We start from the raw sequence: 27,065 nt of genomic DNA on the forward strand, positions 1-27,065 counted from the left end.
ATTTCCAAAACACTACAGTATGGCCTAGTGGCTAGAGTATTAACCTGGGATTCAGAAGGTCCTAGATTCTAATCCTGCCTCTGCCACTTGTCTGCTGGGTGACCTTGGGAAGGTCACTTAACTTCTCTGTGCCTCAATTACTTCATCTATAAAATGGGAAATTAAGACTGTGGACCCCATATGGAACACAGACTTTGTCCAACCTTATTAAATTGTATCTATCCCAGCACTTAGTAATAATAATAATAGTATTTGTTAAGCACTTACTCTGTGCCAAGCACTGTTCTAACTGGTGGGATGGAAACAGGGTAATCAGGTTGTTCCACGTGAGGCTCACAGTTTTAATCCCCATTTTACAGATGAGGTAACTGAGGCACAGAGAAATTAAGTGCCTTGCCCATGGTCACACGGCAGACAAGTGGTGGAACCGGGATTAGAACCCACATCCTCTACCACCCAAGCCTGTGCTCTTTACACGTAGCCATGCTGCTTCTCAGTGCCTAGTGCATAGTAAGCACTTAAACACCATTATTAACTATTACCCTGATTGTCTATTAAATCACCCAGAGCTGAGCAATCTGGTTATAATGAGAAAAAAATCAGAGTACAACCTCATCCAAAGGGTCCCGTGATTGTATTACAGAAATAGGTCATTAGGATAAATCACGATATAATACTTTTGCTTGCAATTTTTGGATAATTTTTTATCCTGAATTGCCTAAATAACTCACTAACAAAGAGCTGACATAAATATCCACACCTAGGGAAAGGTAACTAGTTCTTCTTCCAACAGTCTCTTAGACCATGAGCCCCTTGTGGATCAAGGACTGTGTCAATCTGATTATCCTAAACCTTCTCCAGCACTTAATGCATAGTGTTTAATACCATCATTATTAAATGACAATTAATATCCCAAATTAGATCATTTAAATAAAAATTATGCAAAATGACACCAAGGAATTAGATAGGAAACATACATTTTCATTCTAATCAGAATGATCCCATAGGTGACATATCTTGTTTCACTTTATCTTTATTTGCCTTGTTGTGAAAAGCCTGCATTGTACCTTGTTTGCAAAGAGTGATGAGAGCTGTTGGAAAGTTCTTCTATTTTACTTTCAGACCACCTAGGTTTTTCCTTGGGGAGATCAAAATGAGGGCCTCTTTACTGTAATACCACGGACTCTTAGTAAAGGCTAAGGATGAGATGATCTGATTTTGGATTCCATAAGAGGGATCCAGGCCATGAGTACTGGCAGCTCAGTATTGGGGAAGGGGGTGGAAAAGAGTGACAGAGAGGAATTGGTGACATCACATCCCATATCAGCAGATGACATAAGGGAAGGAGAAGAAGGTACTGCCATGAGCACTGTTACCCCGCTGTATTACTCACCCTCTTCCTTTAGAGAAATAGCCTCCAGTCATCAATTCTACCCAGGTGTGTGAAACCAGGGCATGGAAATCCCAAAGTGCAAAGCCAATCGGAAAGCTAAAAATGGGGCTTTACCACTGCAAAATCTATGTATATGATTTCTTCTTACTTGCAGGCAATGCAGCCAAGTATATAATCTAATCTCAAGTAATCTCATGCCTTTGTGTTGTTCTTTTCAGTCTCTTGTTTTCAGATATTATGCAACAGCCACACCCTAAAAATACAGCTCAATTCAGGAGTATTAAAATAGTTTAGTGCATGTGAAAAGAATTATGTAAGCAAGGCATGGGTACCCAGTAGGGAGTTGAGGGTTAATGCTCTCATTAAGAGGTGTCCTGGTGCCCTGCAGCCATGTAGCTTCTGCTAAGTAGCCAAAAGGGATAGAGGAGCATGTAGGGACAACAGAGAACATTAATAAGAAATTAAAATAGAACTCTAGCGGCACCAGCCACGAGAACAGAATGAACAGAGTGGTATAACACCACAGTTACCTTAGGGAGATTACTGTAGTGGGCAGAACAGTCTAGCAGGCAGCAATCAGGGTAGGGGTTGCTCTCCTTGGGCAAAGCCTTTGCCAAGATCAAGATATCAAGAGGCAGATTTGAAAACGGGCCAGCCCTGTGTAAGACAAACAGATCGTTACACAAGATATTGCACAAGATGCACATCAGTCTTTTCAGCCACAATCAAGTATATGAATCAAGTTTCTCCATCAGTAGCCTAATCTTTGGCAGGAAAGGACAACTCTATATAAATATAAAAACATGCAATATATGGAATTGGGAGATTCAAATATATATAAAACTGATGCCATATAACCCTCCCCTAGTTAGTCACAATTTGCATTTTTTTGCCTTTTTAACCCCAAAGAATGAGCTTCCTTCTTGAATGCCACCCCTGCCTCCTCAAATATCCTGTGGGATAATATAAGCCCTAAAATGTTTAAAAGATTTTGGGAGACCAAGACTGTACTAAAGGAAAGAAAGGCTGCTTTCCACAGGAATCTGGAAAATAAATGGCAGTCAGGAATTCCATGCTGAGCTCAGGGAACCTCAGTGTTCTCCTAAGGCACTTAGTACAGTGCCTAACACGTAGTAAGCAATTAAATACCATGAAAAAGGTACCAGGAGACCACAAGCCTGAAAATATTTTTCAACACTGCAGTATGAAGAGGAAGACAAGTACATGAAGACCATTCAAAAGTAACTAGTATTATTATTATTATTACTACTACTACTAGTGGTATTTGTTAAGCATTTACTAAGCACTGGGGTGGATACAAGCAAATCAGGTTGGACACAATCCCTGTCCCATATGGAAATCACAGTCTCAATTCCCATTTTATAGATGAGGTAACTGAGGCAGAGAGAGTGACTTGTCCAAGGTCACACAGCAAGCAGACAAGGGACAGAGCCGGGATTAGAACCCAGGTCCTTCTGACATCCAGGCCCATGCTCTATCCACTAGGCCATGAGTTTTGATACGATCCTGAGTGCAGACTGTGTTTAACCACTTGTGTATTGTACTCTCCCAAGGAAGAGTTCAGTGCTCTGCACCAAGTACCAGTGATTTGCAGAACACTGTCTAAAGCACTTAGAAAATATATACAAAAATGAGATTGATTTCAGCCCTTGGGGAGTTTGTGATCTAATACTTACCATTGATAGAAAAAATGGCCAACACAATACTTGAGTCTGGGACAACCAAGGGGAAAGGGCATAGGCAAGACACTCTGCCAGCCCTGTGCTGAGAGTCCTGGGGTCTGTGGCTTCCTAGGGTTTTTGAGGAAAACAGTGGTGAAGCTGGGACTACTGTAACTCTTTAGGGACTGATGTTCTAGATGAAATCCAAATCAACCTCCAAATCAACTGATGACCTCCAAATCAACTGATATTTGTGATTAATCTCTGGCATCCAAACCTATCATCGTGCTAAAGGATTTATCATGTATGCAAATTCTAAAAGCTGTTGGCTGGCCCTTTCCTGATTGGCAATTCTAACTGAGGCTCATTAAGCCAAGACCCGAGAACACACATAACAAACCTGTTCTCAAGCTAGTGTGAAATTCTTATCCTTCCAGGCAACTGAGCTGCTGAAAATCACCAGGGAACATTGAAAACAAGCTCTCAGCATCATAAGGTCATTCCAAATAGGACTCCTTATTTAACACAAATAGGAGGCAAGCCAGGGGTCAGAAGTGTGACTAATGGAGCTCAAGGAGAAGAGATCAGAGAAAATGGAGCAAGCATGAAACACTGCTCTGATGGTGATTTTTCTCCTTTTCTCCTTGCCCTTCCCACAGTTCTCATCCACTCCCTCCTTCCCCCACCTCTTCCTGATCACAAAGAAAAGAAGGGAAAAAGAATAAAGAGAATAATAAAGAGAAGGGATTTCTGGCAAAATCCCATTTAAATTTTTTTTCCTTCTGGATTGAATAATTGATATTTGCAGGCAGATTGGGTGTAGGGGCAAAAGAGACAGAAAGAGAGAGAACACTTAAAATAGAAAACTCACAAACTGCACTCCTAGCTCCAAATTCTGCAATGCCAAAGGGAGAGATAAATAAAGTCTTGTTCAGAATACTAATCATCTTCCTTACAGGTTCAAATAAAATACACTACAAATTTGACTACAGTATGACTACAAATTTAACAATCCTTTGTGATCACACAGACTTGCCTCTAGTTTAGCTGTTTTTTTTTCTTCCTTTCACACTTCACTCTGCTCAAATGAGTCAGTTTTTCCTTTCTGCCTCAGACTTAGGCAAAGCTCTGGTATTTAGGCCCCTAACCCCATCGATAATTCCTGGCAAGATTTTTTTTCCCATTATTTCTCTCTCACCTCCATTGTCTAAGTGCATTTTAACTCTAGTATCCGACAGCGGAGCCTTGAAGGAGCTCGAAGCATTCTGGGTATAGGATTGAGCTACGTGACACTCATTGACCTTAATGGGTATCACATGGCTGAAGTATCCACATGTTTCTTTGAAAAACCATCCTGAAATATTTTAACTGATTCAAGTTTAGTGAACTTTTAAAGGCCAACCCCTAAGAGAAAGATTTCAGTTCTTTTTTTAACCCTGTTGATCTTAACTAATGTTGCCAGTGGGTCCACAGCCCTGGAAGGAACTTTTTGAAACTCAGTAATGAAGGGTTGATTTTCCTTGTTTTAAGCTTTCCAATCCATTCTTCATAGCTCATCAAAAAAATAAAGAGTACATCAAATTTTGGAGATGCCTATTTTCACCCCATTCATTTCTTCTTTCCTAAACAGACTGAAATACCCTCACAATAGAAGGAACTGTACCTTTGAAGAGAAAATTAAACAAATTTAGCATATTCTCCTTATGAATTGAAGGGGAAAAAAATCTCTGCCAGACTCTCAGCTTCTGTTTCTGGATCATTTTCTTAGGGAAATGTGATTTTCTTTTCCCTGCCGAGGAGAAATGTCAGGAATCATGGACAGCCTGCCCTTCCCCTTCCTCAAAGCCCCTTGTCCAAATCTCCTGAATCATTCTGCCCCTCAGTTTACCTATCTGCAGGGCTGTCTTAATGCCCTAGTGAGCCCAGGGCTCATAAACTTTACAGGATCCTCCAAATGACCTGTGATGTCATTATATCCCACTGCTTATGCTAACTGACTTAACTGATTAGAGCCTAGGAGCCAATCCCTCTGCTGCTCCCCTTGCCTCTCTTATAGCCCAGCCTATTGGCAATACCTAGCAGGACTATTGATATTTCAGGCCCAGGCCAGGTGGTCTTGATATTTCAAGACCACAGCTGGTCTGGCTCTGCCCAGGTGAGCTCCCTTGCAGCCAAGGGTTTGGGAGCAGGGACAGGGACCGCATAGCATAGTAGATACAGCATACCTAGGAGTCAGAAGGTCATGGGTTCTAATTCTGCCTCCTCTTCTATGCTGGGTGTCCTTGGGCAAGTTATTTCACTTCTCTGGGCCTCAGATACTGGTAAAATGGGGATTGAGACTGTGAGCCCCATATGGGACAGGGACAGTGTCCACCCCGTTTTGCTTGTAACCACATCAGTACTTAGTACAGTGCCTGGCACATAGTATGCACTTAAAAAATACCAAAATTATTTTTTATTATTATTATTATTAGAGAGCAAGATAGGGGCTGATCCTCCACCCTGGAGCTGAGCTGGAAGCTTGAGGAGTGGGTTCTTAGGGCTTCAATTCCCATGTCCTCTTGGGTGCTGCCTCCAGTCACGGGCCAGAGGTGGAGGGTGGGGAGGACTCCTGCTACAGAAGGAGTGATCAGACAGAGGGATGCACGCTCTATGTGGTCACATTAGGGTGGCTTTTGGTGGAGGTAGAGCTAACTGTCCCCTCTCAGGGGGGGTCACACCTGGAAATTTTCCAGTACTCTACCAGTCTTGACTATGGGAGTGAGAGTCAAGCAGAGGCCTACCCATTCCATTCCTAGCTTGGCCAGTGGCTAGCAAGTGGAAGACAATCTGCTACCAGTCAAAACTCACCCATGCTGGGCAGCAGCAGCATGGGAGAGAGTCGAGGGTGGAAACTCAAGTTTACTGCGCAGTAGGAGGAAATGGTAAACCACTTCCATACTTTTACCAAGAAAACTCTATGGATACACTACCAGAATGATTACAGATGGAGAGTGGGATGTTCTGGGAGAGATGTGACTGTGGTGTTGCTATGGGTTGGAAACAACTCATTGGCATAAGACAAGAGCTGAATATGGTGGCAGCTAGTGCAGTGGAAGTCACATTGCTGGGTGTTTGGGGAGCCCTGGGCCCAGCACAGGGAATCCTTGCATTAATCTGACAGTGTTTATATGGCAAATAACAAACAATAATAATAATTCTGAACATCTTTTCCAGGGTTCTTATATTCATGAGAAGTCCATGCAGGCCCCAAAACAGGGCTAAAGAAGCATAAAATACTTTTTTTTTTGACCCTCTCCCTCATGGCCCTTCTTTACACCATTTTCTTCTTGGCTGTTAGTTCAAAGGTTGAGGTGCTCCCTCTCTCTTGCTAAAGATTCTTTCCTTTAACTTTAACTTTCTGATGCACCAGCCCACATTCTTTCTTTCTCCAGGGAGCTCCCATAATCTCCTCTTTTTCTATTCATTGTGTGTTCCTAAATGCTCATTCTCTCAGCTTTGCCAAGCCCTGTTTTTTGTTTTCTTTCTGAGTTGGAACAAAGTATTTAGAAAAGATTTGAGTGCCCTAACTCCTTTGCCCATTTCTGGAATCAAAATGGGGGAAAGATCAGAGCACTTGCCTCAGTTCTGTTGTTTTGTTTTGTTTTTCTATTTCATTTTCAGTCGCCTCAGGGTTCTTAAATTCTTTCTGAGTCTGAAAACCAGAGTCAGAGAATAGAAAGAGAGCTTGGTGTGTGTTTAGTAGTAGTTGCTGGGCCCAGGAGGAATTTGGAAACCAGTCAGAAAGTTGATGTTTGAAGATTCAAGATGCTCCCAGCCTCAGGAAGCTTAAAAGTCAAGCCAGAGTACAATGGACATGAGGCAAGTTCAAGTGGAATTTCCTCTTAGTTATGACCCAAAAGACACTCCTGTTAATGGGACATCTAGTGTTGTATCAATATCCCTTCATAGTTGTAAATAAGCAAACGTGCATGTATTTCCTTTACTTTCAAAGATGAAGGAACTGAAGATGAGAGTGTAGTCATGCAGGTCATCGTTTCGGTCCCCTGTCTTTGCATCCCTGTAGAGAACACCACAATCCCCTAACCTTAGCATTGTCCTCGACTCATCTCTCTCATTCCACCCACATATTCAATCTGTCACCAAATCCTGTCAGCTCTACCTTCACAACATTGTCAAAATCTGCTCTTTCCTCTCCATACAAAACTACTACCATTCTTGTAGAGTGTAGACTTCCATTTAGTGTTGGCTTTGCAGTGCCATGTTTGAGGATTGTCTGATTGGGCACACAGAGTGGCTCAGTGGCAAGAGCATGGGCTTGGGAGTTAGAGGTGATGGGTTCTAATCCGGGCTCCACGGCTTGTCAGCTGTGTGACCTTGGGCAAGTCACTTAACTTCTCTGTACCTCAGTTTCCTGATCTGCAAAATGGGGATGAAGACTGTGAGCCAACTACATGGGACAACCTGATTACCTGGTATCTACCCCAGCACTTAGAACAGTGCTTGGCACATAGTAAGCGCTTAACAAATACCAATATTATTATTATTATTAGTGGGTCAGTCCCTTCACCTGCACTGATAGGTTAGAATATCTTCTCCAGCAAAGGTCTCTTTGACAGTGAATGAATGAAGCAATTAATCAATCATATTTATTAAGCACTTACTATGTGCAGAGCACTGTACTAAGTGCTTGGGAGAGTACAATATAACAGAGTTGGTGGTTATCTTCCCTGCCCACAATGAGCAATGAAGGCAACTCTCATGTAGTAATAATAATAATTATTATTATGGCATTTATTTATGTATTCGTGTATTTAAAGAAATGTAATACCTTGGTGAGCATCCCTAGATGTTTGGTAATGATTAACAATATGGTGGCAAATGGTCACAAGAGGCAGCATGGCCTAGTGAAAAGAGCCATGGCCAATAACACAGGAGACCCAGGTCTTCATCCCAATTCTGCCACTATATGTATATCATTGGGCTGTATGTCACTGGGCAAGTCACCCTCTCTGGGCTGCAGTTTCCCCATCTGTAAAATGGGGATAAGACAGACTGTGAGCCCTGTGTGGGACCGAGACTGTGTCCAATCTGCTTGCTAGCTGTGTGACTTTGGGCAAGTCACTTAACTTCTATGTGCCTCAGTTATCTCATCTGTAAAATGGGGATTAAGACTGGGAGCCCCACGTGGGACAACTAGATTACCTTGTACCTACACCAGCACTTAGAACAGCGCTTGGCACATAATAAGCGCTTAACAAATACCATTATCATTATTGTCATCATCCAACCTTGTATCTACCTCAACACTCGGCATAGTAAGTGCATCATAAATGTCATAATAAAAATAATGACATCGATAAATCACAAATGGGTCCATTTGGTCCAATCTCTCCAAAGACTAGATTTAATGAACATTAAGCAGGACTTGGAGGAGAAGCAAGGAGTAGGAGGATGAAGGATATTAGGATGGGAATGAGTCTTGAAGAGAATTAAAAGTCTGAATTCTGGTATAAACAGAGAGATTTCAGCAGTGGGTACCCAAACCAGTCTGAATTAATTCAAAGAGAAAACCCAGATTGCAATGTGTATGTTTTACATACCAGAGTCTCCTCTCATCTGCTCCCATGATAGCAAACTTTCTTTCTGCTGTACTCATCCTCCCAAAATGACTAAAGCCAAGAACTTATTGGATCTGACTCTTTGTAAATCCTGCCCACATCATGGTAGCACTCTCCATCACTGCAATGAAAGAATGTGAAGCTCCTCTTTCTTTCTGGCTCCTAATGGCTGCTCATCTGGAGCAGGGGTGAAAGGAGAAAGGGATAAGAGGAGGAAGGCAACTTCCAGGCCAGGGATGAGAACAAGAGATTTCCTGCAAGAATAACCTAAACTTAATAGCTTCATTATAGAAGCAGGGGGGCAAAGAGAGGTAGAAAATGAATGAATATCCTTTCACTCCCTAACAATGGAAGACAGCCAGAACATAGCCTTGTCCGTTTCCTTTTGCTTTGAAAGAGAAAAGAGAACGTTAGCAACTGGGATTCAGAGCACTGCCAGTGTAGAGTTAAAGTGCAAGTGCCTCTTTTCTGGTCCCCAAGTGGCCCTTTTCAAACTCTAGAGCCCAACTAATAGAACAGTGGCAGAAATGGGAGAGGCAAATCAGACTGGAAGTCCTATGTGGGATAGGGACTGAGTCCAACCTAATTAACTTGTATCTACCCTAGCACTTGCAACAGTGTCTGACACATGGTAAGTGCTTAATAAATACCAAAAAACAAACAACCAATCAAAAAAAAATGACCAGCCTCATTTGAGACAAAGAATGAATTCAGAATTGAATGAAACAAAGCTGCATTTGCAATTGGGGGCAGAGGGGGAGATTTATTATTTTTTTAATGGGTATGACATTTTTGCAAATGAGTAGGGGATGGGTCTGGACCAGACAAAGGTGGGAAGAGCTTGTTTCTGGAGACCAACCTAACCTCTTTCGGTGAGGATAGCTGCCCCTTTCCTTTAGATTACCCAAGAGCCTCCATATCAGATCTCTTCATTAACATCTTCAACATATGTGCAAAGGTAGAATTCTGTGATTGGCTCAGGGTTACTCTTACCCCATTCACTCCTAGGGCTGGTGCCAAAGTTTTTTTTTTTCAGCTGGTTGCACTCTGGGCAGACCACTGTACCATCTGTCAAGCTTTACTACAGCAAGATAAGTCTGCAGAAAGACTTAATCATGCCCTCCACCTCCATCCTTTATGCACATCACACATATGCACCCCATACACAAAACCACTCCTCCTTTCAAGTTTGCTACACTCCAAACATTTAAGTCTTCTTAAGTAGTCCTGGGCAGAAAGTCAAATACTGAACTCTTTTGTAGAATCTGGTTGTAATTAGGTAATTAATAATGGAGGGAAGAAAAATCTAAATGGAAGCCTTCCTTAGTGGGAGGAAATAATTATATATAGCTTTTGATATATGAGCTGAATCAGCCCTGTAAGGGGAGATATGGTGTCATTCATGAAAGCCAAAAATCATATGGGCTCTTCTACAGGCAAAGGTAGGTTTATGAGATTGAGAGAATCCAGGAACTGAGCAGATACTTAGCAACAGGTTCATTATTCTTCTTGATCTGTAGGCATGAAAACTTCCCTTTATCCCATGACCCCAGCAAGGCCATACGATAGGAGATTAATTCCCTATTGAGGATTCAAACCATCTGGGACCCAAAAATGCACAATATACAAGAGCAGTTCAACTACCTGAGCCATATTTGCCAGTCTGCCTCTATAGCCATATGACTGTCTGAAACAGAAGTCGGAGTAATTGGGCAGATAGTAATAATAATAATAATAATAATAATGTTGGTATTTGTTAAGTGCTTACTATGTGCAGAACACTGTTCTAAGCGCTGGGGTAGACACAGGGGAATCAGGTTGTCCCACGTGGGGCTCACAGTCTTCATCCCCATTTTACAGATGAGGTAACTGAGGCACAGAGAAGTTAAGTGACTTGCCCATAGTCACACAGAGGTCTGGGTTCTAATCTCAGTTCCACCACTTGCCTGCTGTGTAACTTTGGGCAACTCACTTAGCTTATCTGGGACTCAGTTACCTCATCTGTAAAATGGGGAGTAAGACTGTGGCGCCCTATGTGGGATATGGATTGTGTCCAATGTGACTATCAATCAATAGTGTTTATTGAGCGCTTACTATGCGCAGAACACTATCAAGCATTTTGCAGAGTGTAATACAAGAGAATTAGTGGTTACAATCCCTGCCAATAATGAGTTTATATCTTTTATTTACCCCTGGGCTTAGTGCAGTGCGCGATACTTAGAAAGTGCTTAACAAATGCCATTTAAAAAATTGTTGTGGTCAGTAGCAGAAGGAGACCAAAAACACCAATGATAAATTATTTCCCCAGAAAGGCAACAGAAGTTTAATCTGAGTTGCCTAAATGGGAAAAACATGTGATCCAGATAAGTGATAGTGCTCTTCTTTGTAGTAGGTTGGTCTGTGTTCCAACAAATCTTAGATATCTACTCTGTTGCTGCATCACAAAAGAAAGACCAAACTTTAAGTGGGTACCTGAGCCAATATCCTGATAGCCTTTCAGTGAATCAGCTGTGGGTACCTAATTCTTTATCTTAGCCAATCAATCAATCAATGGTATTTATTGAGCTCTTACTGTGTGCAGACCACTGTACTAAGCACTTGAGAGAGTACTATACAAAAGAGTTGGTAGAAACATTCCCTGCCCACAACAAGCTTACAAGACTAGCCCAAATCGATACTTATTTTCTCTGGCTTTAAGCTTCATGAAAGTGAGGAATGAATTAGTGGGGCCTCGGAAATTATCCACAACAGAAAAGTGAAGGTGATAATATGGCAGGCATTCAGATTCAGTTTTCCCTGACCAGAAAGTAAATTAATCCTGCAGGGCTGCCATGGCAACACCTGCTCACTAGGGAAGTGATTTATTTAATGGGAAATTAAGTTAAAAATCCATTTGAGACTTCTTTAGATAAGGGTTGGGAGTTTGACTTCTATTAATGGTTTTTTTTTAGACTTCAGAATAATGCTCTATGTTGTCAGAACTCAGTGGATTTGACTTGGAAGAATGGAATTGGCTCTAGGTCAAAGATTTTAGGCTCGGGTCAGGAAAACCTGTTTCATTTTCAGGAGTCTCAGTTTTATCCCAGAGGTCATCAAGAATACATTGGGTAGTAAACTGTAAAGGGGTTACTTGGGGTGTAACGGAAAGCAAGAAGAAATCATTTATTTTTTTCACTAGATCTTCCCAGTCTACTTCATTTGCCACAGACAACCAGTTCTCCTAGCCAATCAATCAACCAATGGTATTTTTTGAGTGCTAACTGTGTGTTCAGCACTGTAATAAGTGCTTAGAAGAGTATAATTCAACAGAGTAGGTAGACACAATCTCTGTTCACAAGGAGCCAAAAGACTAGAGGAAAAGGAGAATATTTAAAAACATTTAGTGCAATGCTTTGTACAGTAAGCGATCAATAATGAGATTGAATGAATGAATAAATATTTGCTCAGATCAGACCAACTTAGACCCAAACTGATATCCCAACACGCTGACCAACCTAGGAAAGAGATTTAGTTTTCATCCAACATCATTTCAATTTTTTTTCTGAGAATATTGAAGTGTGGCAGGTCCTATTACTATGATCCCATTGATCTGAAATGGATTCAATTACAGTGGCGAGGAATTATAGGAAGCATGCCTCAGCCTTCTTGAAATGATTTCTGAATTCAGAAACTTGTATCGAAATTTCAGAGAAACAAAAGATTTGACTCCTAAGAAGTGGAAGATGGCCGTTGCCTGTCACCCTTCTTAACTCAATTGAGAAAGTCTTCCTAGCATCCATCCATATGGGGAAGATGGTAGTAGCAGCAATTATTCTAGGGGGAGATGAGAGAATTAAGTGGAGAGATCCTCGATCAGCCCTTCCCTGCCTATTCTTCCTGCCTTTTTTATACCCCTCTGTAAATGCAGGCAGGTAGGCTGGGAATGGCTGAAGAAGAAAGAAAATGTCAGAGCGGATACCAGGTTGCCAGTGTTTCTGGCCAGCTCAGGATCATCTTTCTTCAGCTTCAGTTTGATGAGAACCCGGGAGGCAGCTTGACCTAGTGGAAAGAGCGTGGGCCTGGGAGTGAAGTGATATGGGTTTAAATCCTGGCTCTCAATTGCTTGCTTAGTGACCTTGGGCAAATCACTTAACTTCTCTGTGCCTCAGTTATCTCATCTGTAAAATGGGGATTAAATCCTCCTCCATCCAACTTAGACTGTCAGCTCCATGTGAGACAGGGACAGTACCCACCTGATAAATTTATAACTACCCTGGTGTTTAGAACAGTGCTTGACACATAGTAAGCATTTAAGAAATACCATTTAAGAAAAAGGAAACTCCTCTTCCTTATCCCACACTGGTACAGCACTCCAGTACCCCATGTAAGAGAACATTCTCTCTCTCTCTCTCTCTCTCTCTCTCTCTCTCTCTCTCTTTCTCTCTCTTTCTAAGTGAAGCAGGTAAGAGAACAGGCAAGGACTTACAAAGGCACAAAATAATGTAAATATTATTAGGGTGGGGACAGTCAAATAAAACTCCTACCACTTCTAATATGGGTCATGGAAATAGCCAAGCAAAAAAAGGAAAAGACTTGGGTTGAGTACAAGAACAGGAGAACTTGGATAATGCAAACAAAAATCCTATCCGATGGTGTGGTCAACCCTATTTGTCTAGCCAAGGATATGTTTAGATTTGGTTCTGTCATTTTTATGGCAGCATCATGTTGGATAACATGACTTTCTCAAGGGCAGGGTGTCTTTTATTTCTGTCATATCTTCCCATACACTTGGTACAGTGTTTGGCTCCAGTAAATACTCAACAGATGTGTTGAAGATATTAGCACGTGATGCTTAATTATATTATCCGAAGAAATTTGCATAAGCAGCAGTTAGTATTCATATGTAACTTCTCATGACATGGAGGGATTCTCAAATCCTTTGGTGATCTTATCAGTCTGCACACTGTTATCAACAGCATCTTCTCTGAATCTCAAGGACAGATATGTATGTAATTGCGATGTATTTTGAGCTTAACCAATTGGCTTATACTATTGTTTGCTGCTACATTGGGAGAACACTGCACACAGTGTTACACCTAAAGCATGATTGCAAACAGGATGTCAGCTAGTAGACATGGAGAAAATTTTGTTTCAGGTTGTGCTGCTGTTAGTGAGACCAAGAAACTGGAGATTCTAATTCCAAAATACTTGGAGAAGGTTCAATGATTAAATGATTAAAATGATTAAAAGGTTGGGAAATGAGCCCTATAAGCAAAAGCCAAGGAATCAGGGTTGTTTAGCCTGGAGAAGCAAAGACAAAGGGAGGCGATAACAGTAATCAAATACATGGAGGAATTCTGTCTTGAAGCTGGTGAGCAGCTGTTAGGCATATCTAGTAAGTGGAAGGCACAAGGGAAGACCCTGAAATAGCAGCAGGAAGGATTTAGGGTAGATCCTAAATCAGAAAGGGTGCCGTGACTTCAAAGAGTGTGAGGCACAACCCTGACAGGATTCATCAGAATGCGTGAAACTGCATATACATCTCCTCAAAAGATGGAGTCCCCATTCTGTTTTTCATTCCAGTCGTAGTCTTTAAGAACTTCTTCTACTTATCCAACCTAAACCTTCTCTGGAGGTTATTTTTTTTAATGCATCCTGTTTATCTTTTTAATTTAGGCAACGATCTTCCCAGAAAGGCTAAATTCAATCCCACCTGTAGTTAGAGGTTTGCCTAGGTGATTTCTCGAGTTTCCTTCCAGCTGTACGGTTTTATGATCTGTATCGCCAAGTTGGCATGCTTTGGTAGAACTGAACTAGTCTTATATGTATAGGAAAAGAAGAGATTTGGAGCCAATCATTTTGCTTTTGAAGAATCTCTGTGCCTTCAGCAGCATTTTTACTGTCAAGGAATTCCTCAGTCCAAGGCTAAGAGTTATCGGTTAGCATTAAATCGCCATGGGCAGTAGCTGCAATAATAGTGCATCTACTGTGCACAGAACTCTATGCTAGGCACTTGAGCACATATGACAGAAGCAAATACATGGTTCCTGCCCTCAAGGAGCTCATAATTTCCTTATCTGGTACACAGTGGAAAGAGCCTGGGCTTGGGAGTCAGAGGTCATGGGTTCAAATCCCAACTCTGCCACTTGTCAGCTGTGTGTGGGCAAGTCACTTAACTTCTCTGTACCTCAGTGACCTCATCTGTAAAATGGGGATTAAGACTGTGAGCCCCATGTGGGACAACCTGATTACCCTGTATCTACCCCAGTGCTTAGAACAGTGCTCTGCACATAGTAAGCACTTAACAAATACCAACATTATTATTATTACTCTCATGGTGAGATATCTTATTTGGTGGTGCACCTGTGTAAATTTTATATAACATGCTTCATATATTTTTAAAGGGATTATAAATCTACTCTTTTGCATTGTACTCTCCCAAATGCTTAGTACAGTCTTCAGCACACATTTAAGCCCTCAGCAAATACCATTGACTGATGGACTGATTGCTCTCTTCATATTCCTAGAATGGTGCATAAGAAATCCCAGAAATTATGAAAGCTTTCCTTCTCTGAGATTATCTTCCCTCATAGCTTTACCAACGTATACTCTCACCCTCTACTAGTATGTACAGGAAAGATCCAGGTTAAGGGAAGAGAACAGTCTGGTCCTGGCATCATTTTAGCTGGAAGAGAGGAAGTCAAGAGATGACTATGAGTGAATCCAGAGGATGAGAGCACCAGGTTTGCTTACCAGCTGTTCTGCACCTCTGCTGTACAGAATGAGAAGAAGCACATTTACCCTGCAACAGGGCAGTAGGAGGTTAGGTCAACAGAACAGTAAGGTTCATCCAACGTGTGAGTGAGTGATCCAAGGATCTTGCAGACTCTCCTTATCTGGCCTGTAAAAAATAAGTTGGATGTGCATGTTGGGTGTGGTTCTGCCTGAAGCCAGGGAATTGCACTAGATGTCATGAGGGCCCCGCCCACCCCAGGGATTATGTCCAGTTGACACATGTGAAAAAACCCAAAGTGACAGCACTTCAGGTACGTGTCTGATCAGAAATTCACCTCTGTCCTTTCTTCCCCCCTTCTTTTCTAGACTGTCCGGTGTGTCTGAGGCTGAAGTGGAATTGGGATGAATCCAAGTTTATAGCTTCTAAAACCTTAACAACCTCAAGGAAACTGGTCCAAGGGACCCTGCTTGACCTCTCGGCTCTAAACTCATACAGAGAACTGAGAATGAGTGGAAAATCAGCGCCAAGGCTAACGATCCCAAACTTCACTGCATCTCTCCCAAGAGACATTCCAGAAAAGAGAAGTGATGGACATGTTCGCCTTGGCGACTGTTGTTGCTGTTGTTGTTATTATTATTGTTCTGGGATTGTTTTTGGAAAATCTTGATTCAGGAACACATTTATGACAAATCTTGGTTTAGGAATTTTCCCCTTTACTGTGTTCTTTTTTAATGTATATTTTTTTAATAAAACAAAAATGAATTTTTGTACAGTTCTGTCTTAACTGGACCAAGGCTCTCAGAAAAAGAAAAAGTGGTTCCCCCATTCCTTTCAAAATCTTCTGCATGATTATTTCAAGTAAGCCTGGAATTCACAACTCACACCCTCGACTTTTTTTGTTTCCCTCAATGATTTGCTCCGCTCAGCTTTTCCTTTTGGTATTTTCTGTTTCAGTGTATATGTTGCTTATTTGTTTTATTTATTGAGATATTTTAACAAGCTAAGAGACTGCAATGTTGCTGTGTATACTGCTTCTCTTACCTATAATAATAAAAATGTCATGCAACTACCTGTCTATTGTGCCTTGGTTGATTTTTTTTTCATTTTGCAGGAGAGATCATTTGAGAAGTCTAAGGATGGCCGTAAAGTTTTTGTTTTGTACCTTTTGGGATGTTACTTTGAATGTGTCTGGAAAGCTGGAGTTCTTAATCTCAGTCTCAATTTCAAGCCTTCAGGATGACTTCAAACAGCTACAATGTTCCCTATACTGGAAACCTAAAACTTTGTTTCAACTCTATTTTAACTGGAAGAATAAAAATTTCCCCTGTGCCTCTCCCACTCCAGACTACTACTCCTTCCTTCAAAACCTTAAACTTCTAAGGGAGAAGCAGCATTGCCAAGTGGAAAGATCAGGGGCCTGGGAGTCAGAGGACTCAGGTTCTAACCCTGGCTCATCCTCTTTCCTGTTGTGTGAACTTGAGCAAGTTCCTTAACTGCTCAGTACCTCAGTTTCCTCCTCTGTAAAATGGGGAATCAGTATCTGTTCTCCTTCTCCTTCTCTAGACTTGTGAGCCCTTTGTGGGACAGGGACTGTGTCCAACCTGATTAACTTTTATCTACATGAGAGATTAGTGCAATGTGCATTTTGGCACTTAGGAAGTATTTAACAAATACCATAATAATAATAATGTAAAATTACCTCTCCCGGTACCTATTAAGCCACAACAACCTAGATAGTCTTTCAGGTCAATTCTAACTTTTGAAAAGCTGGTTATCATGGAGGAACCTCAATGCCAAAGTGAGTGATGATACGTAACTGAAATTTAGTTATAAAACTGATCAAGATCAGTAAACAAAACCTGAAAGTTGTCTGTAATTGAGGAGAGTTACAAGCAGATGATCAAGATCAGTAAACAAAACCTGAAAGTTGTCTGTAATTGAGAAGAGTAACAAGCAGAAAGGATACCACTATCTTCTGATAATCAGAACATATTGTAGACAGCCCAAGTCAAAGTGTTGATTTTAGTAGTGACTGCGCAGTGATTTTTTTCTTTGCTATTTGTTAAGCTTACTATGTGCCAAGCACTGTACTAAGCAATGGAGTAGATACAAGAAAACTAGATTGGATACAGTCCCAGGGATCTAAGGGATTGCACAGTCAGGCCTAGTTGGAGTTAGAGAACCTGGATTCAAATCCCAGCTCTGTCACTTGTCTGCTATGTGACTTTGAGCAAGTCATTTTACTTCTCTGCCTTTTCTCCTATAAAATGTGGATTAAATATTTCTTCTCACTCCGCCTCAACCGCTGAGCCCATTTTGGACAGCGACTGGGGCTGATCAGCTTATGTTGCATCTATTTCAGCTCTTAGTAAGCTACTTGGCCCATTATAATTCTTAGCGAATACCACTAATATTAATAATATTGTTCATTATTATCATTTTTATTATGGTCAATCTAGAGACTATACAGGGATGTATGATCCAGTCCCAGCTCAGAGGGGAAGTTTAAATAGAGCACTGCAAATTGGGATCTTCAGAATGAGCCCTTAGTAGATACACTATAGAATTTCAGTCCAAAGAATGCTTATCACTTGGCCAAGTTCAATTCAGGTAACACGCCCCATTGCCACTGCTAGGGCTGTTTTTAATGAGTCTGTAATTCTAAAACATTCAGCAAAACAATAGCATTCATGAAAACTGCCCTGTCAGCCTTGAGCAAGATGCAAAGCTGATTATAAGATTTTCTATCAGGGCATTTCAGGAAATCTGGGCAATGTGCATGAAGCTAAATGAGATGCAAAAGCCAGTGAAATTTGAAAGATATACTGACTGCCAAAACACCAGAATTTTACACTGCACTGAGAATTACAGTTCAAGCCCAAGGAAAAAATTGCACAAGTGAACAATGTTGGTGATCACACTCTCTTGTCTGCCTTCAGGGGTGGAAGCAGCCATCTTCCTATTACCATCTAGCTTACCTTGGAGGATAGAAAGAATTCTTCTAGCACACCCATGCTGGGAAGAAATATTTCAGGTAATGAAAGTCATAAAAATGGGTTTAGTGGTTGGGACAGTGATAGTCCCATTGAAAGTAGAAAATCCTGCTGTTCTCCTGAACAAGTGGCATCTGTCTCAGGTAGCTCTACAAGATGCACAGATTTCAAAACCTCACCTGCCACTTGTCTGCTGTGCATCTTTGGGCAAGTCACTTCACTTCTCAGTACCTCTGTACCCTTTTCTGTAAAATAGAGAATAACACTGTGAGCTCCACTTGGGACAGAGACTGTGTCCAAACTGATTAGCTTGTATGTACCCCAGTGCTTAGGACTATGCTTGACACATAGTAAGACCCAAAAAAATCTGACTTGTCTTCTATGGTGTTTTGAAGACCCACCACCATTTTAGAGTTGATTCCAGAAAAAGAGGATGGAGAATGTAATAATAATAATAATGTTGGTATTTGTTAAGTGCTTACTATGTGCAGAGCACTGTTCTAAGCATTGGGGTAGACACAGGGGAATCAGATTGTCTCACGTGGGACTCACAGTCTTAATCCCCATTTTAAAGATGAGGTAACTGAGGCACAGAGAATAATAATGTTGGTATTTGTTAAGCGCTTACTATGTGCAGAGCACTGTTCTAAGCCCTGGGGTAGACACAGGGGAATCAGGTTGTCCCACGTGGGGCTCACAGTCTTAATCCCCATTTTACAGATGAGGGAACTGAGGCACAGAGAAGTGAAGTGACTTGCCCACAGTCACACAGCTGACAAGTGGCAGAGTTGGGATTCAAACCCATGACCTCCGACTCCAAAGCCCGTGCTCTTTCCACTGACCCATGCTGCTTCTCACTGAGCCATGCCTTACCATAGAGTGTAAGATCCCTTCATTTTTTACCATTATAATTCTGCTTTAGCAAAATAAATTCACCCACAAGCATTCTTCCTAATGCTAATCCTGATGCTATTAAGCTATTATGGAAATGATAATGGACCAATAGGGATAGCCCATGTGCAAGTACTAACCGACACTGTATTGTTCCATTAACCAGAAGAACAATCCCAATTTCCATGACTCCCAGATCACATGGTGTGATTTCTATTACTGCCATGCTACTTTCCATCCCTAGGTACAAGGATCAGTAACTAAGGATCATGGAAAGACAGCTCTTGCCTGTCATCAAATTTGAGGAGCAGAGAGGTCTAACAGCATTCTGCAATCATTCATCTGTGCAGAATTTCCACTACCATAACTAAATTTCTAAGGCACCTTTCCCAGTTCAGCTGCTCTCTCTGATTCACTTCTTCCACATAAAACAGATAATAACATTTTGAGTACATCTTCCAGAAACATTATTTGGAATTAACAAATGATGACTAGAAGGAATTAAGCTTCTTGGAGGACTGATATTAAATGAATATAAAACATTGTTCTTTTCAAACCTGGAGTTGGAAAAAAACAAATTAAAATGAACAGGTATTGATCAAATGATATATATATTACATTAATAATATTGTAATATTTAAAGTAGTTATAAAATAATAACATGTATCTATCTAATAATATCTAATAGCAAAAATAATAATGTTGGGGATTGTTGAGCACTTACTATGTACCAAGCACTGTCCTAAGAACTGGGTAGATACAAGGTCATCAGATTGTCCCATGTGGAGCTCACGGTCTTAATCCCCATTTTCCAGATGAGGGAACTGAGGCCCAGAGAAGCTAAGTGACTTACCCAAAGTCACCCAGCTGACAAGTGGTGGAGGCAGGATTAGAACCCACAACCTCTGACTCCTAAGCCCATGCTCTTTCCACTAAGCCATGCTGCTTCTCTGACCACATTCCTCTAATATGATATTTTCTTTGCACTTTTTTTTTAAAAACCCTCTATTTATTTTAACCTGAAGTGTATAGCAAGAAATAAAACAAATTGAACTCATTAAAAATCTCTTCTAAAAGGTAAATGACATATCAACCTGGACTTCTGTTCTGGCATAACCAACCATACTATTCCAGGAGGTGAATTTTACGTATGTCTCACAAAAATGCAATTTATAAAATATTTTCCCAGCACATATCCAATGTCATGACTCTGGAGGCTGCTATGACAATGGGATTTAGGTGAACCCCTCCTGATACAATTGCTTAAATCATGAAGGGTTTTAGACACAGTTAAATTTACTTTACAGTTTCCAGAAGGAAGTAAGTTAGAATGGACAAGTCAACAGTAGTAAATTATTGAGATTTTTGAGGTGAAAAATACACTTAGGCTTCAAGACTCTTCCTAGTCAGGACAAAAATGTACTTTTGACTTGAAGCACCTGGGTGACTGAGGATAATGTGTACTTTTTGGCTTCAGTTATCTGTTCATTTTGCTAGTGTAGACCATACAAGAAGACAGCAGAAAGAAGGACTGAAGATTTTTCATCCCCAAAAAACCTTCATCTGTGAAAAATGTTTTCTGGTTCATCTTGAATTTCAGTAAAGTATCCCAAGAGACACCAGGTCTTGAAATACATGTGATTTTTTTCATTCTTCTGGACCCAGCCCTGATGATTTGAGGGTTATGGCCAGCAATGACAAGAGAAGGGCATTAATAAATGAACATACAACCATGATGTGTAATGTCTGCTTTATTCCAGCTCGGCCCCAGCTGTTGATGTTTCAGATATGATATAAAGGTTTCTCCTCCCCTTCCTCCTTTTCCCAGTGGCATCTAAATTGAACAGTGGCACACAATACATCATGTATGTTGCTGGTTTTCATTTTTACCTGCTTCATTATTAATATTCTCTTGAGTTATTTAAATATTTCAACAGATGATTTTATTCTACATTTTTAGAAAAGAGTTTCATTTTCTAAAAGTATGCAAATGCCCTGAAAAAATAGTGCATTATGAATCCTTCTGAGGGAGCTTTTATGAAGCATCTTGGGTGGACAGTGAAGTCTTCTGAGTACATTTTCCATTTTTCCGCTCTACATTTGTCTACAGAAAACTGCAGAATTGTCAATCTAAGTGGTTGTCCCAAGTGGTGCAGAGCATAACAAAAGGCACAAATTGACTTACTTCACTAATCTCCTTCTACAACCCAGCCCACATACTTTCCTCCTCTACTGTCAACTAATCACTATGCCTGGATCTACGAGGCTCACATCTACAGTGGAGGGGGATTTAATCCCCATTTTACAGATGAGGTAACTGAGGTATGAGGACATTACGTGACTTGCTCAAGTGAGAAGCCACATGGCCTAGTAGAAAGAACTCAGGCTTGGGAGTCAGAGGACCTGGGTTCTAATCCTGCCTCTGCCATTTATCTGTTGTGTGACCTTGGGGAAGTCACTTCACTTCTTTGTGCCTCAGTTACCTCATCTGTAAAATGGAGATTAAATCCATGGACAGTCCATGAACTGTGTCCAACCTGAGTATCTTGTATCTACCCCAGCACTTAGTATAGTGCTGGGCATATAAAAAGTGCTAATAAATACAGTATTTTTTTTCTTTTAAAAAAAGGGTCTCAGAGCAGACAAGCAGCAGAGCCAGGATTAGAACCTAGAACCTAGGCCTTCTGATTCCCAGGCCCGTGCCAATGCAAATAGGCCTCATTACCTCCCTAATTAATTTGAAAACATTTTGGGAAAATGAGGTAGGCTACAAGTTATTATTGGTATCCTTAATTACTGAATTATTAGAAGACTAGGAATGTTTTTGATAACTTTAGGTGTTGAAAAAACAAAAATTGAGGAGAAAGAAAAGTAAAAGATATAAGGAGATGATGGTGATAAAAATGCAGAGACTGGAACAATTAAAAAAAAGCCTCTTGATGGATCCTAGACTCTCTCAGGCAGTGCTGTAATAAGCTAAACTTGGAATAAAGAATGCTGTGGGAATGGTAATTCCATTTTCATTCATTCATTCATTCAATAGTATTTATTGAGCGCTTATTGTGCTTGGAAAGTACAATTTGGCAACAGATAGAGACAATCCCTACCCAACAACAGGCTCACAGTCTAGAAAGGGGCTCACAGTCCAGAAGGGGATCATTTGATGGAGAGTGTTCATCTAACAGTCAACACAAAAAAAGAGAATCCACACCAAAGCACCCATCCTCTGCTTGAGGCTGCTGCCTGAAAGAAGGAATTTTCTAAGCAAGTGTGAGAAGCTGAGGCACAAAAATTCTTTGGCTAATTTCATCTATACCAATTTTGCTAAGTCATCATTTACCATGATTTATGACAGTACGATCTCATGCTGTTGCTTTAAATGTCTCCCTGTCTCTGAAGGTCAACAGATGTATTTTGGAGGGTAAAATAACCCAAAAATAAAGACGTGTTTTATTATCTCTGCTGCTTTAATAAACAATTGACTATTTCTGCCAGAGTTTCATCCAATCTCCCATTTGTCTTCTTTAAATCGTCTTTGAGAAAGTTTGTTTTAGCCTATGAATGCATTTTGGAGAGTGGTAAATGAAGAAAGCTATGAGGTCCTTTCCTGTTGTCATTTCAAACCCTGCCAGGGAAAGTTTTATCTTCCCTTCTAAGTAATTTTCAGGTCTCTTTAGGTCAAATCAAATATTTGCTAAGCTACAGAATTTAAAATAGTTCAAGACTGCTTACAGAGGACAGAGAGACCTCCCAATTTAACCTATGTAGTGCAATTTAAAAATGGAAATGAGCCTATATTAATGTGAGCTAATTAAAATCTGGGCTGAAATGTGCCTACACCTTATTTTAGCAAAGCAACATTTCTAGTCATTTTGCAGCAAATCAGATGCATCTCTGCACACATTGACAAGCCAAATAACGGTTTGAGAGTTTGCCAAGTTCTCAAGACTTGGTACCAGAGGACAAACTGGAGGTCAAGTTATTTGAAGATGAAACAATTCAAGACTTTGATCTCCCAGAATTCTAGGAGTTTTACTGTTGTGTCTTGTTTGGAGACACTTGCAGAGCGATAATCATCTTCTGACCTTCTTTTGCAGGAAATATGGAAATGAATGCCGATTTTGTGTGCTGTAGAGCAGAAAAGTTCATTCCTCTTTTAAAATCTTTCAGACCAGGCAGTAAATAACTGGATTTCTTGTGCCTCTGTTTCTCCTCCTCTTTTCAGCAGGTTAAGAACAAATTGAGGCTCTTGAACTAAGTTGGGCATTAGAGTTCTTTATTTTTCTCTTTCTGTGTTGCTGGGTTGTCTATTTAAAATGCTGCCTGTTCATAGCATTAGAGCATCATGACAAATTTGAAATCAGATTTCTTAGATATGCCTTTGAAGATCCCAAAAGGAAAAAATCAGGGAAATTTTTGCTAGAGTTGGGGGATTTTCTAGGATCTCTTCAAAATCCTCTGGCAACACCTGTGAGGTAACTGTAACTGTAACTGTAATGGTAGAAACAGAGGCACAAAGTGGTTGAATGACCTGTCCACATTTGCCAAGCATGCCCTGGGGGTAGGGAGGTGAGACTAGAATGAAAGCAGAGTTTTCTCTGATCATGCTACATCTGATGAAGGATTTGACTCTTCAGGAATCCCTCACTCCTGGGCCCAAGTCTACTGACCAAAGGAAAAAAAAAGCAGGATGTTGCAGAGTTGTCTGCTGACTGAGATTTGTGAATAAGAAAAATTCAGACCTGAAAAGGTACAGAAGAAGGAGGGTGATCTACAGTGTTGAGGGCAGCTGAGTGCTTGAGGAGGATTAGGATGGAGTTGAGAACATCGAGTTTGGAAAGAAAGAGATCATTGGTAACCTTAGAGAGGGCAGTTTCCATGGGCAGAAGTGGGCACAAGCCAGATTGCTAGGAAGCAGAGAGAAAATTGGAGGAAAGGAAAGTGGAGGCAATGGGTGTATACAGCTCAATCAAGAAGTGTGGAGAAGAAAGGTAGGCAAGAGATGGGGTGATAACTATAGGGAGTTGTGGGGTCAACAATAGGATAGGGGATACATGAGCATGTTTAAAAGTAGTGGGGAAGAAGCCTTTGGAAAGTAAACAGTTGAGGCAGAGATGAAAGAAGGGAGAGGACAAATGTTTTGATAGAGTGTTAGATAGATAGTCCAAGGCACAGGTGAAAGGAGTAGATTTTGAGAAGACGCAGGATATCCCCTCTTGAGATACTGATGGGAAAGGTGGGAGATTTGATGAAGAGGCAGGAGGAGAGAGGGACTGGAGAAAAGGAAAGCAGATTTTAGGGAGATCATGCCTGATTCGTGGCCAGGTCATTAGGGACAAGAGATGGAGGTTAGGGGGACAAGAGGGTGAGGAGGTTGTTAAATATCTGAAACAACCGGAATGGACAGTGGGCACAGGAGGCAGTAAGGGTGGAGAAATAATGTTACCTATTGGAGGAGAAGACAGAGTTAAACCAGGTGAGGATTAATTTGAAATTGACGAGGTCGGCCTGATGGCCGGATTTCCACCACAGCTCCTTTACAGGAACAGAGGAAATGTTCTGTGGAGGGGATATGGGTTGCAGGTTAGTAATATGAGACTGGCGAAAGGACAGTAGTGAGGTAGTTGAGTTTGGTGGAGAGGGCAGGTTGAGGATGTAAATCTGTGTGTTAAGTGCAGGTAGTTTGGGTATGGAGACTAAAATGGGCATGATGGACTCATAAAATTGGAGAGGTTCAAAATATTGAAACCCTCTTTAAAGGAACAGGATAGATTCATGGGAGAGAAGGCAAGTAAAGAGGTTGTGGTTGGATAGAAGAACTTCACAGTTAATGTGGGTTGAGATTGTACAGTGACTATAAATCAAAACAACAATCAATCCTATTGATTGAACACTTACTATGTGCAGAGCACTGTACTAAGTGCTTGGGAAAGTATAATATAACAACATAAGACATAATCCCTACCCACAGTAAGCTTACAGTCTAGTCTAGAGAGACATTAATATAAATAAATAAGTTACAGATATGTACCTAAATGTTGTGGGGCTGAGGGAGGGGATGAATAAAGGGAGCAAGTCAGGGTGACATAGAAGAGAGTGGAAGAATAGGAAAAGAAGGTTTAGTCAGGGAAGGCCTCTTGGAGATGTACCTTCAGTAAGGTTTTGAATGGGGGGAGAGTAATTCTCTTTTGGATAATAATAAGAAGAAGAATAATTATGGTATTTATTAAGTGTTTACTATGTACCAGGCACTGAACTAAGTGCTGGGGTGGATACAAGCAAATCAAGTTGTTGGACACAGTTCCTATCCCACATGGGGGCTCACAGTCTCAATCCCCATTTTACAGATGGGGGAACTGAGACCATCTGAGAAGCAAAGTGACTTGCCCAACATCACACAAGTGGTGGAGCCAGGATTAGAGCCCATGACCTTCTGTCTCCCAGGCCTGTGCTCTATCCACTATGCCGTGCTGTTTCTCTGCTATGGAGAGGAAGGGAGTTCCAGGCTAGAGGCAGGAGATGGGCGAGGGGTTGATGGCAAGATAGATGAGATTGTGGTACAGGGAGTAAGTTGGCTTTAGAGGAGTTAAGTGTGTAGGTTGGATTGTAGTAGGAGAGTAGTGAAGTAAGGTAGGAGGGGGCAAGGTGACTAAGTGTTTTAGAGCTGATGGTAAGGAGTTTCTGTTTGATGCAGAGGTGGATGGGCAACCACTGGTAGTACTTGAGGACTGGGGAAGATATGGACTAGAGATGGAGAGATCAAGTGTGTTTCCAGCTTGTGTTTCCAGTCGAGTTAATGAGATGAGGTGGAGTAGGGCATCAGTGGACCTAAGAGTTGAGAGGAAGTGGGAAGTGGAATAGTGATTGGGAATGTCCACATGGATCTTGAAGTCCCCAAGGATAAATGGAGGGAAGTTGAGAAAGAGAAAGAATGTGTGAAAGAGATCAAAATGGTTGGGAAAGTTGGAGGAGTGCCCTGGGAAATGTAGAAGACTTTTACTAGTAACTGGTAACTAGACACCCACTCAAACTGGGAAGCTGAGCAGAAATGAAGCATTGAGAGGCTAAAATTCCTCATTTCAGGGTCACGCCTTTATCATTCAAATTACTCATCCCTCCAACCAGTGCCACCTCCATACTTTTGGGTATAACATTACTCAGTAAATCAGGGAAGACAGTAACTGTACAGAATTATCCTCCAATGTTCAGCCTTCATTTTCTTAATGTAATGAGATCAAATTATTGTATTTAATTTTGATTGTCAGGAAGTTAAACACAATGAAGAGACCTTCTCTAACTAAGCCTTTACTTCCCTGTCTAAGCCTTCCCTTCTGTGCTGCCTGCATACTTGGATCTCTTCCTCTAAAACACTTTAATAGTCACACCTTCCCCAGACCCACAGCTCTTAGGTACAGATCCATCTGTGAATTATTTCAATGCCTGTCTCCCCTTCTAATCTGTACACTCCTTGTGAACAGGGATAGTCTATACCTATTGTTTTGTATAGTATTCACCTTACTGAATTTTCCGGTATGAAAATTGCCTATACAGGCAATTATGTTTTTCTATACCCAAGTCACTTTTAACTAATCTAACATTCAGTTACATAAGAAGAATGAAAGTACCAATAGGAAGGAGAAAAATAAACCAATATTATAGGCACATCATATACCTCCAGTAAAATATATATTTATTATGAACATATATAGAATATTTATAAGCATAGTGCCTGAAGACATATATACAGATATATAGCTGTATATACACTCA

At 40.9% G+C, this 27,065-nt stretch overlaps 1 protein-coding gene across 1 annotated transcript in view; it reads left to right on the plus strand.

Annotated features, from left to right (window-relative positions):
* The window catches only part of TWIST2 (twist family bHLH transcription factor 2), a 76,771-nt gene extending 60,287 nt beyond the window's left edge, over positions 1 to 16,484 (plus strand). The window contains exon 2 of the mRNA XM_001510826.5: positions 15,777 to 16,484. The gene's annotated coding sequence lies outside the window, so the exon portion shown is untranslated. The remainder of the gene's footprint in view (positions 1 to 15,776) is intronic.
* Positions 16,485 to 27,065: the final 10,581 nt, after the last annotated feature.

This window comes from Ornithorhynchus anatinus, chromosome 7 (assembly GCF_004115215.2).
Source record: "Ornithorhynchus anatinus isolate Pmale09 chromosome 7, mOrnAna1.pri.v4, whole genome shotgun sequence".
Taxonomy (NCBI): Eukaryota; Metazoa; Chordata; class Mammalia; order Monotremata; family Ornithorhynchidae; genus Ornithorhynchus; species Ornithorhynchus anatinus.